The sequence below is a fragment of the Carlito syrichta genome, unplaced genomic scaffold (assembly GCF_000164805.1).
Source record: "Carlito syrichta isolate Samal-C Ts95f unplaced genomic scaffold, Tarsius_syrichta-2.0.1 Scaffold56983, whole genome shotgun sequence".
In the NCBI taxonomy this organism is placed as follows: Eukaryota; Metazoa; Chordata; class Mammalia; order Primates; family Tarsiidae; genus Carlito; species Carlito syrichta.
The window spans coordinates 362,457-378,675 of record NW_007001079.1 but is presented as its reverse complement, the minus strand read 5'-3'; positions in this window follow the sequence as shown (position 1 = coordinate 378,675).

Sequence of the window (16,219 nt, the reverse complement as noted above, 5' to 3'; positions counted from 1 at the left end):
CTTGGGCTGCCGCGGCCGCAGCGCGGGACCAGGTGCCTGGCCGGGGACAGCAGCCCTCTCGCCGCGCCGGGGCTGGAGGGCGCGGCCCGGTGCCGGCGCGGCGGGGTCCTGGGTGTCCCCGTGCGGCCCGCGACGGCGACTGCTTGGCTTCTCGCGCGGGGAGAGCCGCGTTGGCCAGCGCTCTGGCCTCTCCTCGCAAGCAGGCCGGCCCGTTCCCGGGCTCCGCCTCGCGACCCAGCCGCCTCCCGCAGGTGCCGGCCCACATCCCGCCGCATCCGGGGATCCGGCTTTGACACGGGAATTCCGGCACCGGGGACACGCGCGTCCAGGCCACGGCACCTCCCTGTCCTCAAGCCTCACAGCGGCTCGACTCCCCAGCCCTGGCGACTTACCGCTGCAGACCTCCCAGGTTCCTCTGCTCTACCTGCCCTGATAGGGGCCCTCGTCCCCGTCTCAGCGCCTGCCTCAGCACCACCTGCTGGGCCGCCTGCCCAGCCTCCCAGAGGGGCAAGAGGGGGCTCTCTGCGCCCCTGTGCGTCCCCCTCTGTCCGCCCGCACCATCCTGCTGCTGCCTGAGTCACTGTCTCCACGTGGCCTAGGGCCCATCCAGGCCCCTTGCAGGCGCACAGGCTCTCCGTGTCCTGATCCAGCCTGCTCTCCAGAATCCCAAAACTGCTGCTGTTTCCCTGTATGCCCTGAAGAAGGCATCAGCTCACGCTTGCCCCTCTGTCTGGAATGACCCCACCGCAACTTCACTTAGCTGCGGAAAGCTCCCAGCCCCATTCCAAAGCAAAGGGACCCCCCTTCTGCCCCCATATCCCCACCACGCATCTCCCTACTGCTTTCTCGGTCCCAGTGACCCGTGTCCCCCTTCATGTGATGTTCCCTCAGGGTAGGTTTGGAACGGGATTCGCCTCCTTATGATGCTGTCTAAAACGTGTTTAGGCACCCACCTGGGTTTATGATAGGTGCTCAGTAAAGGTGGTCTTGAGTGAGTGGATCAGACCCTCTGGGGACAGTGGTTGGAAGGAAAGCACACTAAAGCTCCCTGAGGGTGCCGCTCTTTCTGGGCCAGAATCCCAGAGCCTAGCTCATGCCAGCCCTAAAACTGCCATGTAGTCAAGTTGTTAAGTGAGGGGAGGGAGCCCACGAGGGTTTTTGCATTCTCAGAAGGAGACCCCGGGGCATCAAAGCCCTAGCACCTTCTACATTCGCCTTCAAGATTTCACATTAGAAGTGGTCTTCAGCTAGGTTTGGTGGCTCAGGCGGTCACTCCAGCACTTTGGGAGGCCGAGGCAAGTGGGTTGCCTGAGCCCGCGGGGTCGAGATCCACCCGGGCAACTTGGCAAGACCTCATCTCTACAATAAATCAAAAAGTCAGCCGGGCGTGGTAGCGCGCGCCTGTAGTTCCAGCTACTTGGAAGGCTGAGGTGGAAGGATGGCTGGAGCCCAGCGGGTTGAGGCTGCGGTGGCCGGGAGTGTGTCACTGCACTCCAGTCTGGGGGACAGAGTGAGACTCCAACTCAAAAAAAAAAAAAAGTAGTCTTGCTCCTGTCCCCTTTACTGCCTCATGGAGACAGCACCGTGTGACCCTGCAGGAAAAAAAAAATGCCTCAATTGATGGCTTGCTTACTTGCTATAAATAGGATATGCATACTGTCAAATTCTAGAAGAGAAATCCTGATTGTGTGTATGTGTAAGGAAATATACACTAGTATATGCATTAAAATGTTTAAAAGAGCTGGGTGCAGTGGTGTGCACCTGTAGTCCAACTACTTGGGAGACCAAGGTGGGAGGCTCTCAAGGTTGCCTGGGCAATATAGCAAGACCCCATCTCAAAAAAAAAAAAAAAAAAATGTCTAGGAAGATACACAAGAAATTCTTAAGTTTTTACCTCAGGGGAAGGAGCTTGGAGGATCAGAGATGGGGAAACTCATGGTTTGGGTGTTTCTTAATCTTTCTGAGCTGTTTCAAATTTTTACAAGTATGTATTAATGGTGCTTTGAAAAAGAGATAGTTTGGCAACAGGTCCGGCTTGAAATGAGGGTGATTTTGAATAATCTGAGTGAAAAGTTAGGATTTAAATGAATTAAACCCTAAACGTGGCCAGTCACATTTCTTAACACTTGGAATATCTAATTCCATTTATACTTTATTCTTCCAGTGCAAGATGTCTTCTGCCTCATCCCTTGCTTTGACTTAATGTCGTCTTTTGGAGACTCTTAAGCAATCCGTCTTACTCTTGCCTAGGAAAGGACTTTGGACTAAATGATTTTTTGAGAACCTTAAGATTATAGATGCTACAAAATGAGAGAATCAAACCCAGACACACTCCTAGATGCTGCTTCTCACAGACAATCTTCTACCTTCCATAATGTGGCTGCCTGGGGCCAGCGGCTGAGTGTGAAGGCAGCTGAGAAAGGAACTTTGAGCTTTCACCATCCTGTTCTTTCACCCTGTGAAAAACTCAGAATAGAGAAAAGGGACGTTTCACTCCAGATTATCAGAATGAATCTCAGTGCTTACCTACGTCTAATCATGTGACATTGTTTATCCTAGTATAGAAAAGAGGTATCTTTTTAGTGCATGTTTTCAATAAAAATACATAAAATCCAGTTGTCCTGGTAGGTAGTGCTAACTATTATTTATTAAGAATATTTTAACCTGATGTGATAGATCTTTTTTTGTTGTTGGTTGGTTGGTTTGTTTTTTGTCTTTTAATCTGTTTATATGAGCTTATCAAGATGATTTGAAGGAGTTCAGGGAAAAACATCTTGTGCCAAAGGGCTTGGTTATTTCTAAAATAATGCAACTCTTTTCAGAAAAGGTAGCGATTAACTCCCAGATATATCTCAATGGCTTGTCCTATATAAAGCCAGGGTCTTCCTGTCTTCTGATTGTTCCTCGCATTGCTATGGGCAAGTTCTAACATCCATTTTTAAATTACTGGAAAAGCTGAAGTACAGCAAATTTGAGTGACAGCAGGGTCATCACAGACCTGGGGCTGGTTGCTGGTCTGCAGAATCCCATTTCTCCCCACTGGGCCTTCAAATTAATTAAATCTTTAATAAAGCCAGGGATCAAATATCAACGAGTGGATATTACTCCCCCCCCCAAAAAAAAGTAAAAATAAAAACCAATGGGTGAGTTACCAATGGAAGGAAGGAAGTAGGACACACCCATGTATGTTTTTTAGTCCATCTCAGTTTGGCAAAGAGATGAGTCTGGGTACAGTTTTCTTTTGTGATGAGAAAAATTGCCAATAAGCTGAAAGTGACTTAGAAACCTAGTCACGCTTCACGCTCTGTGCATTATTACTCAATAGGTGGGATGAGTTTTGCGGAAGACCCTCTGGAACGTCTATTGTTAACATTGGCTATCCGCTGGGAAAACAAACACAAACCCTTACCTGAAAATTAGAGACTAGGAGGCATGGTACCTATCCTATTTGATAAAGTACTCACAGAGGACGATCACACACAATTGATCATGCCCCATTCAAAAACTTAGCAGTTCTGCCAGGCTCATAGAAGGAACCTAAATATTTGTTGCCTGGGTGAAGTCACATGAAAGGACTGGACACTCAGAAGCCAACTCGAGCCCTCCCAGGCAGAGCCCTCCCAGAGGATTGCTGCACCTGTTCAATGCAAGAAAACAAGTCCACAGAAGCAAATCTACTCCAGCCATCGGTGGCCTTTCCAAAACCCACAATTCATAATGATGACTCATAAGTATTGCAATATTCCTGCAGCACCTTCTGAATCATCAAAGACTCATTAAAATTCAGTATCACTTCGGTATTAAGTGCAATTTGCCGTGCGAATTGCTGTCTTTGAAGGTTGGCCACCCGCGTGTGATAAATGTGATTTCCTCTCCTTTAACTGGAATTCAGATTAAGCAAAATTCTTTCTTCCTCCACAGCTCCAGACGGCAGAGCATCTCCTGCCACTGTCACCCGGTGGCAGAAGAGCCAAGCCTGGCATTGTTTAAACTTGAGAGAGGGATGCTGAAGTGAAGGAGATGGCTGATGGGGAGAGTAGAAAGATGTTTGCAGAAACATGGTTACAAAACGAGGTGGTGTGTCCTGATGAGGATGTTCCTGCAAACCCTGGAAGCTGAAGGGGCTGGCTCCTTGAGTCACTGAATGCTGCTGGCATTGTGGGGGGAAGGAAAATGCTAATTTTAGATGATTTGTATCCGATTAGCAGAAGTATCTGACTTAAGGAAGCAGAGTGATGATTGGATTTTATCAAGTGAAAAGTGGGGTTTGGCTTTGGATACCACCTTAAAATTTTACTTGAAAACTGTGTTGGATTGACGGGGAACAGTTGAGATTTCTGGAGGGTAGGAGGTGAGAATGAATTTTCTAAAGGTCTGGTAATATAAATAGCAAATATTTGCGGGTATATTATTTGGGAGGAGAGGAAGGAGTAATGGCGTCCCGATTGTCTTAAAAAATAAGAAGACCTTTGGGAGGCTGAGGTGAGTGATTGCCTGAGCCCGCGGGTTCGAGACCCGCCTGGGCAACTTGGTGAGACCTCATCTCTACAATAAATCAAAAAATCAGACGGGCGTGGTAACGCATGCCTGGAATTCCGGCTACTCGGAAGGCTGAGGCGGAAGGATTGCCGGAGCCCGGCAGGTCGAGGCTGCGGTGGCCAGGAGCGGCCACTGCACTCCAGTCTGGGCAACCGAGTGAGGCTCCAACTCAAAAAAAAAAAAAAAAAAGAAGAAGAAGAGATGACAAGGACTGCACCAAATATTTTCCTACCAGCGTTAGAGAGATACAGCATGCCTTCTGTAGGGAAACGACTGTGGGTTCTCATTCCAGTGGGGTGGGCGTGTAGTCTCCAATCCCTTTGATATGAATACAGGCTATTTTTATTATTTTTTTCAGGTAAAAAGTCTGAGAAAAAAACAACTTCCATGACTCAGTAGACTTGATGGGTACCCCGTTATTTAGGCTGTGCTAAGGTTGCATCTACCTTTTAAACTTCTCTTCCAATGAGCTCCAACAATGGTTATGATATTAGAAGAAATGCTGGCTGGGCAAATTACCTCTACCTTTGCTTTGGCTGAGACCCCCACAAGGTGAATTATTTGCTATCATATGGCCTTTGCCCATTCATTTATATTCATTGATATGTTCTTTTGTGGCATATTTATTGGGCTAGATCCCGTGCCAGGGCTGGATATACAATAACAAGAGAGTCAAATTCCCTGCCCTCATGGAGAGTAATATTCTCCGCTGAGTTTGTAGAGAACTGACCCCCTTCAGAGCTTTGTATTGCTCCAGTCTTTAACATTTTTTTGGTTTTTGTTTTTTTTTTAGAGACACTGTCTTGCTTTGCTGCCCATGCTGGAGTGCAGTGATGCCATCATAGCTCGCTGCAGCCTTGACCTCCTCTGCTCAAGTGATTCTCCCACCTCAGCCTCCCAAATAGCTGGGGCTACAGGTGCTTGCCACCCCACCCGGCTAAGTTTTAATTTTTTTCATAGGCTCTCACTATGTTGCCCAGGCTGGTCTCAAACTCCTGACCTCAAGCAATTCTCCCACCTCAGCCTCCCAAAGGGCTGTGATTATGGGTGTGAGTCACCACACCCGGCCATTGCTCATGTTTTAAGCTCATCCTCTGCTGTGGATTTAAAAGCAGAGGAGGCATCTCCTGGCCTCCTGTGTATTATTTGGAGGAACATGTGTTGCTCTGTTTATTTCAGGCCTCTTTCCCAAGATTTTCCCGAATCTTCTGAATGCAGCCGGCAGCAGTTAGGAAACTGACCTCTCCCTTTGCCGCCTTAGCGCCTCCTGTTTGAGACTTCATCGAGCAAGCTTCATTTCACTGCTTCTTGCCTAACCTGGCTTGAAACCAGTCTGCTGTGTGCTGTTGCTGTGTACTGTTGGTAGAGTGTCCTGGTCTAGAACTCTTTCTGAATGTTCATCTGTTTATTGCTATGGCAGAATCAGGTAAAGCGTGTGTGCGTATGCATGTGAGCATGCATGTCTGTGCACGTGTGAGCATGTGTGCGCACGCATACAAGCACATGCACGCACGCCATTCTGTATCTTAGAAGAAAAGCCTGTGATTAGCTGTGAGGGTAAAGCGGTTTGGGGTTGCTTCATGAATACAGATGCAGAGTGGCCGTCAAGCTTCCCCCCCTTCTTATCTTATCGGGACCTTTTGGGAACAAAAGTCCCAGATGATGTGGCAGAAAGGGGAGTTGGTAGCAGTTAAAGATATTTCCTTTTGAAAGGCAAGCTGTAAGCTCTAAAGACCCGCCAGGCTGGTTTTGTTTGAAAAGACCAAATGGCTAGAGACAGATGGCTCTCATGGAAATGCAAAAGAGTAACTGATTCACAGACTTATCCCAAACCCCTCTTCTGAAGTTGAAGGTTTACAACCCTGCAGTTTCTGGAAACCATTTGTTCTTTGAAAGATCTGATTTTTCAGAACACCACCTTGTAAATTCCAAAGGAGATGTGTAATCGCTCAACACGACCCTCCTCCCTTACCTAAACGAAGGTATAAGACTCTGTTTCTCCCGTTCTGTGGGGTTCGATTTGAACGCATTAGCCCCTCGAGCCTGCTGGGATGGCCAGCGTAATAAAGTGCCACTTCCCATAATAGTCTCTGTGTCATGATCTCTCTGTCTTCCCGCTATACAGACATCTCCCCTGCAGATTAAAAAACTGCGCTTCAGTAGAGTGTTTACTGATAAACATCTGCCTTCCAAAGAGAAACCATTTATTTAACAAACTACTCTTTAAAGATTTATAGTTGCAGCTTGCCTTCCTGCTGTTGCCCTAAATCATGGTTCCCTTTGTCCTCCTATCTTTTTTTCCTTTTTTTTTTGAGTTGGAGTCTCACTCTGTCGCCCAGATTGGAGTGCAGTGGCCGCTCCCAGCCACCGCAGCCTCGACCTCCTGTTCTCCAGCGATCCTTCCGCCTCAGCCTTCCAAGGAGCCGGAACTACAGGTGTGCGCTACCACGCCCGGCTGATTTTTTGATTTATTGTAGAGATGAGGTCTCTCCAAGTTGCCCAGGCGGGTCTGGAACCCGGGGGCTCAGGCAATCCACTCACCTCAGCCTCCCAAAGCGCGGGATTACAGACTGAGCCACTGAGCCTGGCTCTTTTTCTTTTCTAAAAATTTGCTTTTGAACATCGGTACAACATCTAAGGAGTCAGTCATTTCCCAAACGCATAAGTTTTAATGAAAAGTCCCAACTTGCTTTAAATGACTTTTTTGTTAAGTCATAAAGAATAGTTATGAGTAAAATCTATAGAAGAACCTTGTTGGGCACATGAAATTACTGTGCTGCCCCTCCAATGCCTGGAAGAGAGAAATGCCTTTAACTGCTGAATGTCCTTCTCGGCTCAACTCCATCCTTGTCACTCCTTGGGTTTGCATCTCTTGGTCATCTCTTGTTCACTTTTGCATTGTGTGTTTGAGGGTATCGATTGCTTTGTAACTACTTACATCAGAGGGTACATTATTAGCTCCAGAATTAGATTGTAGGATATTTAAATGGGCAAGAAATCTCTCTCTCTGCTTCCTTTGTTTGTTTTAGAAACTTAAAGAGTTTGAAGAGAGCAGACACATAGATGTGGGAGAACTAATAGTTGACCTGAAGTGAACGGTTATGTGAGGGTTCTCCTAGGTCACACCTATCTTTGATCTTTTCGGGGGACAGGTATGTGATTGGCCGCAGAATATAAACAGTATGCTGTGTTGTTTCATAAATGCCTCCCCATGTGTGCCTGCAACAGTTACTCACTGTGTGACCATAGGCAGGTTACATGGCCTCTCTGTGTGTCAGCTTCCCTATCTGTAGATGACCAGAGCACTAGGACTGACCTCAAAGGACAATGCCCAAACTCAAATGCAGTAACTCACAGAAAGCACTCAGCACAGTGACTGGCAAACAACAACAACAAAACTTAATTAGCTAAAGAACGATAATGAAGACCCTTGGGAGATGCTACATTTTTGGGAGATATTTTGGCAGAGAGGGACTGATCACAGTTAAAAGTACTCCTTTTAAAGATCAGTCTGCAAGCTCTGAAAACCTGCTAGGTAGGTTTTACTTGAGAAAACCCAATAACCAAAGGCAGCTTTCCTGGAAATGCAAAACAGTAACCCATTCGCAACCTTAACCCAAATCCTCTCTTTGTGAAGTTATTGGTTTCCAACCTCTGCTTGTTATACATATCCTGGTGACCATTTGTTCTTTGAAAATCTGGTTTTGTGAAGAACAACCTTGTAAGTTTCAAAGAAAAAGTATAGTCACCCAACCCGACCCCCTCCCTTACCTAAACTAAGGTACAAGACTCCCTCTCCTCCCTCCCTGGGGTGCTCAGCCTGGGAGCATTAGCCCACTGAGTTGCGCAGGCACTAATAAAACTGCTACTTCCTAAGATAGCCTCGGTGTCATGGCCTCTCTGTGTTCCCACAACAATATTACATTTTTTCCAATTCTTCAGCCCCCCCCAAAGTGAATACAATACCACATCAAATATACCTCATTTGATAGACAATGTGTATGAGCCTCATTATGAATGCCAGCAGCACAAGAGAAATTTAGGGACAGGAGACCTGACTGTGGTGAGTCTAGAAATTTTCCAGAAAGAGTTGGAAACACTGCAGATGAGCTGATGGCCATGTTAAGAATTAAGAGAAGGTGCCTGGTTGGGTTTTCCCAAATATCTTGTCATAACGTAGCACTGCGTCTTTGCACATGAACCTTCTCTATAGGGGAAGTTTGGTCTTCCTTTTGGCTGGTTCCATTCCTGAGCAAAGTAATAAATGGGCAACTCTTTTTGGTTCTACAACTATAGATAACATTCCTGTTACAGCGTTGACATCTTACAAATAGATGGCTCAACTGTATGTCTGACAAAGGCCTAACTAACATCTAGGATCTACAAGGAACTCATACGTGCTGAAAAGAAAAAAACAAACAGCCCCATTACAATGTGAGCGAAAGATATGAATAGACAGTTCTCAAAAGAAGATATATGAGCAGCCAACCAATGCATGAAAAATTGCTCAGCCTCACCAGTCATCAAAGAAATGCAAATTAAAACTCCACTGAGATACCACCCAATTCCAGTGAGGATGGCCATCATCAATAATTCAAAAACAGCAGATGCTGGAAAGGATGCGGCACAAAGAGAACACTTCTACATTGTTGTTGGTAGGAGTGTAAACTAGCACAACTTCTGTGGAAAACAGTGTGGCGATTCCTAAAAGATCTAAAAATCGACCTTCCATATGACCCCACAACCCCCCTACTGGAAATATACCCGGAAGAACTCAAATCACTCTAAAAAAGATACCTGCACCCGTATGTTTATCGCAGCATTGTTCACAGCAGCAAGAACATAGAACCAACCATGCTGCCTGTCAAAAGAGGACTGGATAAAAAAAAAATGTGGTACATAGGCACAATGGAATATTATGCAACCATAAAGAAGAACAAAATCATGAACTTTGCAGCAACCTGGATGGACTTAGAGTTTATAATACTGAGTGATCTTTCACAGAAACAAAGAACTGAGTATCACATATTCTCACTCATAAGCCGATATTGAACAATTATTGTAATATGATAAGAAAAGAATTGGCAGTACCAGGAAACTGCCAGGAGGGGCGGAGGGAAGCAGGATTGGCAGTAGTGGGAGTCTGCCTTGGGGAAGGAGAGGCACACCTCATCAACAAGGGTACCTGCATAATGAACATGTGTATACCTAAGCCTGAATTGTACCCCACATCTTTAAAATAAAAAAATTAAAAGTAAAAAAAACAAAATCAAAAAACAAATGGATGCCTCTGGTCATTAGGAGAATTATAGTAGACCTACTGGGTGGTTTAGTGGAAACCTCTACTTGGAAAAGAACCCCAGATATATATGCAAGTATATTTTTTGCATTGAGAAAGCCCATTTTTAAATGTTGGCTTTTTCATTATAATACATAGTCATTGCAAAAAGCCTGTTATCTATATAAAAGTATACAGAGGGGTTAAACGTTTCTTAAGTGTCTGGCCTCTCTCTAACCTTGGTGAGAAGGATCTACCCTTTTTGTCTGATCTACTTTCTAAATAAACTTTCTTTTCTACTCTAAAAAAAAAAAGTATCAGCCGGGCTCGGTGGCTCAGCCTGTAATCCCCCACCTTTGGGAGGCTGAGGTGAGTGGATTGCCTGAGCCCGCGGGTTCGAGATCCGCCTGGGCAGCGAGACCTCACCTCTACAATAAATCAAAAAATTAGCCGGATGTGGTAGCGCGCGCCTGTAATTCCAGCTACTCGGAAGACTGAGGCGGAAGGATCGCCGGAGCGCAGCAGGTCGAGGCTGCGGTGACTGAGAGCGGCCACTGCACTCCAGTCTGGGTGACTGAGTGAGACTCCAACTCAAAAAAAAAAAAAAAAAATCAGCCTGTAATCCCAGACTGAGGAGGTTGAGGAGAGGCGAGAGGATTGCCTGAGCCCGCGGGTTCGAGACCAGCCTGGGCAACTTGGTGAGACCGTGTCTCTACAATAAATCACAAAAACCAGCTGGACATAGTGGTGTGCATCTGTAGTTCCCAGCTACTTGGAAGACTGAGGAAGGATTGCCTAAATCCAGCAGGTGGAGGCTGCAGCGTCCGTGAGCGTGCCGTTGCTCTCCAGCCTGGGCGACAAGAGTGAGATTCCAACTCAAAAAAAAAAAAAAAGTAAACAGAGGAAAACAATTCATACTTCTATAATCCACACTTAGCCACTGCTAATATTTAAAAAAATCTTTCTTCCATTGTCATTCTTTTTTCCTTCTTTCCTTTTGCTTCTTCATGTGTAGGTAGGCCCCTAAAGATATCCATGTCCTAGAGGACATTATGTTAAGTATAATAAGCCAGGGATGGAAAGACAAGCACTGCATGGTCTCACTTCCTTGTGGAATCTAAAAAAAGTTGATCTCCTAGAAGCAAAGAGTAGAAGAGAGATTATCAGTAGGGGCTGGGGGAGCGAGGGTTGGCAAAACGTTGGTCAAAGGATACAAAATGTGATTTAGATAGGAGGAATAAGACCAAGAGATCTATTGTACTCTGGTGACTAGAGTAAATAATATATTATATTCTTAAAAAATACTAAGAGAGTGGTGCCAAGTGTTCTCACCACAGAATAATAACTATGTGAAGTCATGCCTATTTAATGAGCTAGATTTAGTCATTCCACAGTGTATATATACTTCAAACCATCGCATTGTATACAATAAATACATATAATTTTGCCTGTTGATTTAAAAGACATATAAGAAAATAAAAGCCAAATAATTTTTTATGAAACAAAATTTTTAAAAGACATTCATGTCCTAATCTCCAGAACCTGTGCATGTTACCTCACCCCCCAAAAAAGTTGGGAATAAATTAAGAATCTTGAAGGGGGAGGTTATGACGGATGAGCCAGTGGGGTCTAAATGCAATCGCAAGTGGCCTTAGAAGAGGGAGGCAGAGGGAGATTTGACACAGAAGAAGAAGGTAATGTCACCGGCCTTGAAGAAAGTGGCTGTGGCTGGTTTTGAAGACGGAAGAAGAGGTCAGAGCCAAGGCATGCAGGTGGCTTCTAGAAGCTGTGAAAAGCAGGAACACGATTTTCCTCCAGGAGCCTCCAGACAGAGTGCAGCCCTGTTGACACTTTGGTTTCTGACTTGTTTCCCCAGAACTGTAAGAGAATAAATATGTGTTGTTTTAAGCCACCACGTTTATGAAAATTTGTTACACAGCAGCCATAGGAAACAAATGCACCATGAAGGCATCAATCTGCGTACCTATCACCCTGCATATCCATACATCATCTTTTCTTGTATGACGGATATGTTACGGATAGGTATACATCCATGCATTTTCATGGTTATGTCTTTTATTGTGGTTAAAAAAAAGACACACACCTTGTTGTGCAACCATCACTACCCTCCATTCCCAGAGGTCTCTCCATCCTGCAAATTTAACCTCTGTACCAACGAAACAGTAGCTTTTTGTTCCTCTCCCCCCAGCCTCTGGCAACTACCATTCTACTTTCTATCTCTGTGGATCTGACTATTCCAGGTACCGCATACAAATAGAATCATATGTTATTTGACTGGCTTATTTCACTTAGTATAACGTCCTCAAGGTCCATCCATGTTGCAGCATATGTCGGAGTTTCCTTCCTTTTTGAGGCTAAGATGGATTATGATGTCCCTCTCAACAGTTTTTCTTTCAGTCATACTAGAAGTATGAGCAACCTGAGATGGCTTTTAACTTATTTGTTATGTATTTTTTTGTTGAGTTGGAGTCTCACTCGGGAGTACAGGTATCTGTTGCATGCACTCCCAGGCTGGAGTGCAGTGGCATACTCACGGCCACCCCAGATGGGCCTCCGGTGATCCTTCCACGACCTGCTGGGCTCCAGCGAGCCTTCTGCCTCAGTTTTCCAAGTAGCCGGAACTACAGACACGAGCTACTATGCCCAGCTTATATATATATTAAATATATTTATATTTGGATTTATTGTAGAGGCGAGGTCTCACCAAGTTGCCCAGGCTGGTCTCGAACCCTCAGGCTCAGGCACTCCTCTCACCTCGGCCCCCCAAAGTGCTGGGATTATAGGCTGAGCCACTGAGCCCAGCCTTAATTTATTTTTATTTTTATTTTTTTTTTTGAGTCGAAGTCTTACTCTCTCACCCGGGCTGCAGTGTAGGGACACGATCACAGCTCACCACAGCCGCAACTTCCTGGGCTCAGGCGATACTTCTTCCTCAGCCTCCCCGCAAGTAGCTGGGACTCCAGGCACAAGCCACCACACTGGGCTAATTTTTAATTTTTTGTAGAGATGAGGTCTTGCTATGTTGCCCAGGCTGGTCTCAATCTCCAGGGCTCAAGCAACCCTCTCACCTTCGCCTCCCAGGGTGCTGGGAGTGCAGGCATTAGCCACCACGCCCGACCCTGAGATGAATTTTTATGGGAATCTTTCAGTGCAGGATTCCCAGACCACCAAGATAGTACGAATTTGGACTGCAAATACAGAAGAGAAAAGGCCCATGGTTAGAATCCTCAGCGCAGTATTGATTTTAAAGACAAATAGACAATTACCTCGTGTTTATTCAGTCAGCCACTGATAGATAGACACTGGAGTAGCAACCACCTTTTCGCTCTTTTGAAGAATGCTGCTGTGAACATGGGTGTACAAATATGTGCTTGAGTCCCTGATTTCATTTCTTTGGGGCAGGATTGGAATTGTGCGGGATCACAAGGTAATTTTGTGCTTGACCGTTTGAGGCATCATGATATCACTTTTCACAGCAGCTGCATTATTTTACCTCCCCACCTGCAGTTTGCAAGTGTCCCTTCCAATTTCTTCACATCCTCACCAGTGTTTGTTAATGTTCTGTTTTTTCTATTAGCCATTCTAATGAGTGTCAAGTGGTATCGCATTGTGGTTTGTGCATGTTTATTATTTTGTAAATAAATGTCTTAAGAAGTAAATTGCAAATTTGAAACTTTCAGAGGCGACCGTAGGAATAAAAAATTTAGAGAATTTTAATTATAAAAAAGGAATGCTGTGTCCTTCCCATTTCATGAATTATCCTTTTTATTGAGACAAAATGCTGCTGTGAACATGGGTGTACAAATATCTACTTGAGTCCCTACTTTCATTCTTTGGGGTATATACTCAGAATTGGAATCGTGCTAGATTATAATAAGGCAGTTCTAGCCACGGACCTTTTCTCTCCTGTATTTGCAGTCCAAATTTGTACTGCCTTTGTGGCCTGGGAATTCAACACTGAAAGATTCCCATCAAAACCCATCTCAGGCCCAGGCGTGGTGGCTCATGCCTGCAATCCCAGCACCCTGAGAGGCCAAGGTAAGAAGATTGCTACATATTCATGGAGTACAGATATCTGTTGCATGCATAAAACATGTAATGATCAAATCAGAATATTTGGGATGTCCATCACCTCAAGTATCTATCATTCCTATATGTAGATAATATTTCAAGTCCTCTCTTCTTGTTACTTTGAAATATGCAACATATCGTTGCTAACTGTAGTCACCCTACTCTTCTGTCAAATATTGGGGCTTATTCTTTCTACCTAACTGTAAGCTAGAACCCATAAACTGCCTCTCTTTATCCCCACACTTACCCACCCCCCACACCCTTCCCAGCCTTCAGTGCCTAGCATTCTGTTCTATCTCCATGAAATCACATTTTTTAAGCTCCCACATATGAGTGAGAACAATATAGGTGTATATTTTTAACTCACTTTTTCCACTGAGTTTTATATCAGTCTTCAGAGGTTTTTTAAATGGCTATGTAACAGTCTTCTACATATGCGTCTATAATTTATGTAGCCACGTGTTCTTGGGAAACATTAGGATATTTCCAATTTTTCAGCATTGTGGGTTACAATCGTGTGACTATAACTGAGCACGAAACCTTTATTCATGTGTCTGAGAACTTCCTACGAGTGAATTGCTCAAAGGGGCGTCACGGTTACAACCATTGGTGTGTTTAACCAACCTGCTTTCCGAAAGAGCATTCCAATCAGCAGACTGTGAGAGTGCTGAGTAGGTCTCGTAAACATATTATCTCAGGTGCAGGGTATCTCCAGAATACAGATGAGAGTACTTGTGAACTTGAAGAACCGCAGTAGCAGGACTCGCTTGCTCATTTGGGGACTAACGGGCTCATTTTTCAAAGCTGGAATGTGGATTTTGAAGACAGTGGAACCTGGTGTTCCCCTAGATTCTCCAGAGAAAAGAACTTCCATATGGAAAGAGGGAAGATTGCTGGAAGTAAAAAAATAATTTGCAGGCAAGTTGTGAGACCTGTCTCCACCACTAAAATGCTATGTGACTTTTGGGCAAGTTATGTAAAATCTGTGGGTTTCAGATGATTCAGGTATGTATGAGTGGGTTCAATCCTAGCCTCTTCTCCTGTATCCTTTAATTAGGGACTGTGCACTTAAGTCTGGTGGTGTTTTATCTGTTGGAATTCTGTAGGCATGGATGAAAGGCGTGTCCCTCAAAACATTTCTTCCAGACCACAAAGGTAGTACAGGTTGGAACTACAAATAGAGGAGAGGAATGACTCATGGTGAAAATTCTGAGTAGTCTTGATTTGAATGACAATTTGACCTAGAGCACAGGATGAGACCAGAGAACTCTCTTGTCACCTTTCATTGCCAGTGGGTGAATGTTATTTCTAATTTACCCTTTCTCTGAAGTGTAAGCCTTTGAGGGGACCAACTCTAGATTACTTACGCTCCACCTTCCTTCTGTGGAGCCCAGGCTTTCTCTCCTATCCTCATGTGGCTATTAAAATAATAGCCCCTGGGCACTCAAGTTCAGCCCAATTCATCAACAGGGTCTGAATTTCTGCTTTTCTGTCTCATTTCTGGCTTTGCCCCTTTGCGTATTTAGTTATACTTATTCACCCTCAACTCCTAGTCGGGCGTCATACTCTGTAGCCCAGGCTAGAGTGCAGTGATACAATCAGGGCTCACTGCAGCCTTAACCTTCTGGCCTCAGGCGATCCTTCCAAGTAGCGGGGACTATAGGTACATGCTTCCATGCCCAGCTAATTGTTGATATATTTTTTTTTTTTTTTGGTGGAGATGATGTTATGGTGCCTAGGCTGGTCTTGAATTCCTAGGCTCAAATAATCCTCCTACCTTGGCCTCCCAAAGTTCTGTGATTACAGGTATGAGCCACTGTGCCCTGCCTTAGTTATACTTTTTTTTTTTTTTTTTTTTTTTGCGTTGGAGTCTCACTCTGTTGCCCAGGCTGGAGTGCAGTGGCATGCTCATGGTCACCCCAGTGTCGACCTGCTGGGCTCAGGCGATCCTTCTGCCTCAGCCTTCCAAGTAGCCAGAACTACAGGCACACGCTACCACGTCTGGCTAATTTTTTAATTTGTTGTGGAGATGAGGTCTTGCCAAGTTGCCCAGGCTGTTCTCGAACCCGTGGGCTTAGGCAGTCCTCTCACCTTGTTCTCCCAAAGTGCTGGGATTACAGGCTTGAGCCACCTTGCCCGACCAGTTGCACATTTTTTAAAACCATTTTATTTTATTCATTTTATATTGTTCATCATTTCCAGTTTCTTTTTTTCCTTTCTTTTCTTTTTAAGAGACAGAGTCTCGCTGTGTCACCCAGGCTGTAGTGCAGTGGCATGATCATAGCTCACTGCAGCCTCAAACTTCTAGGC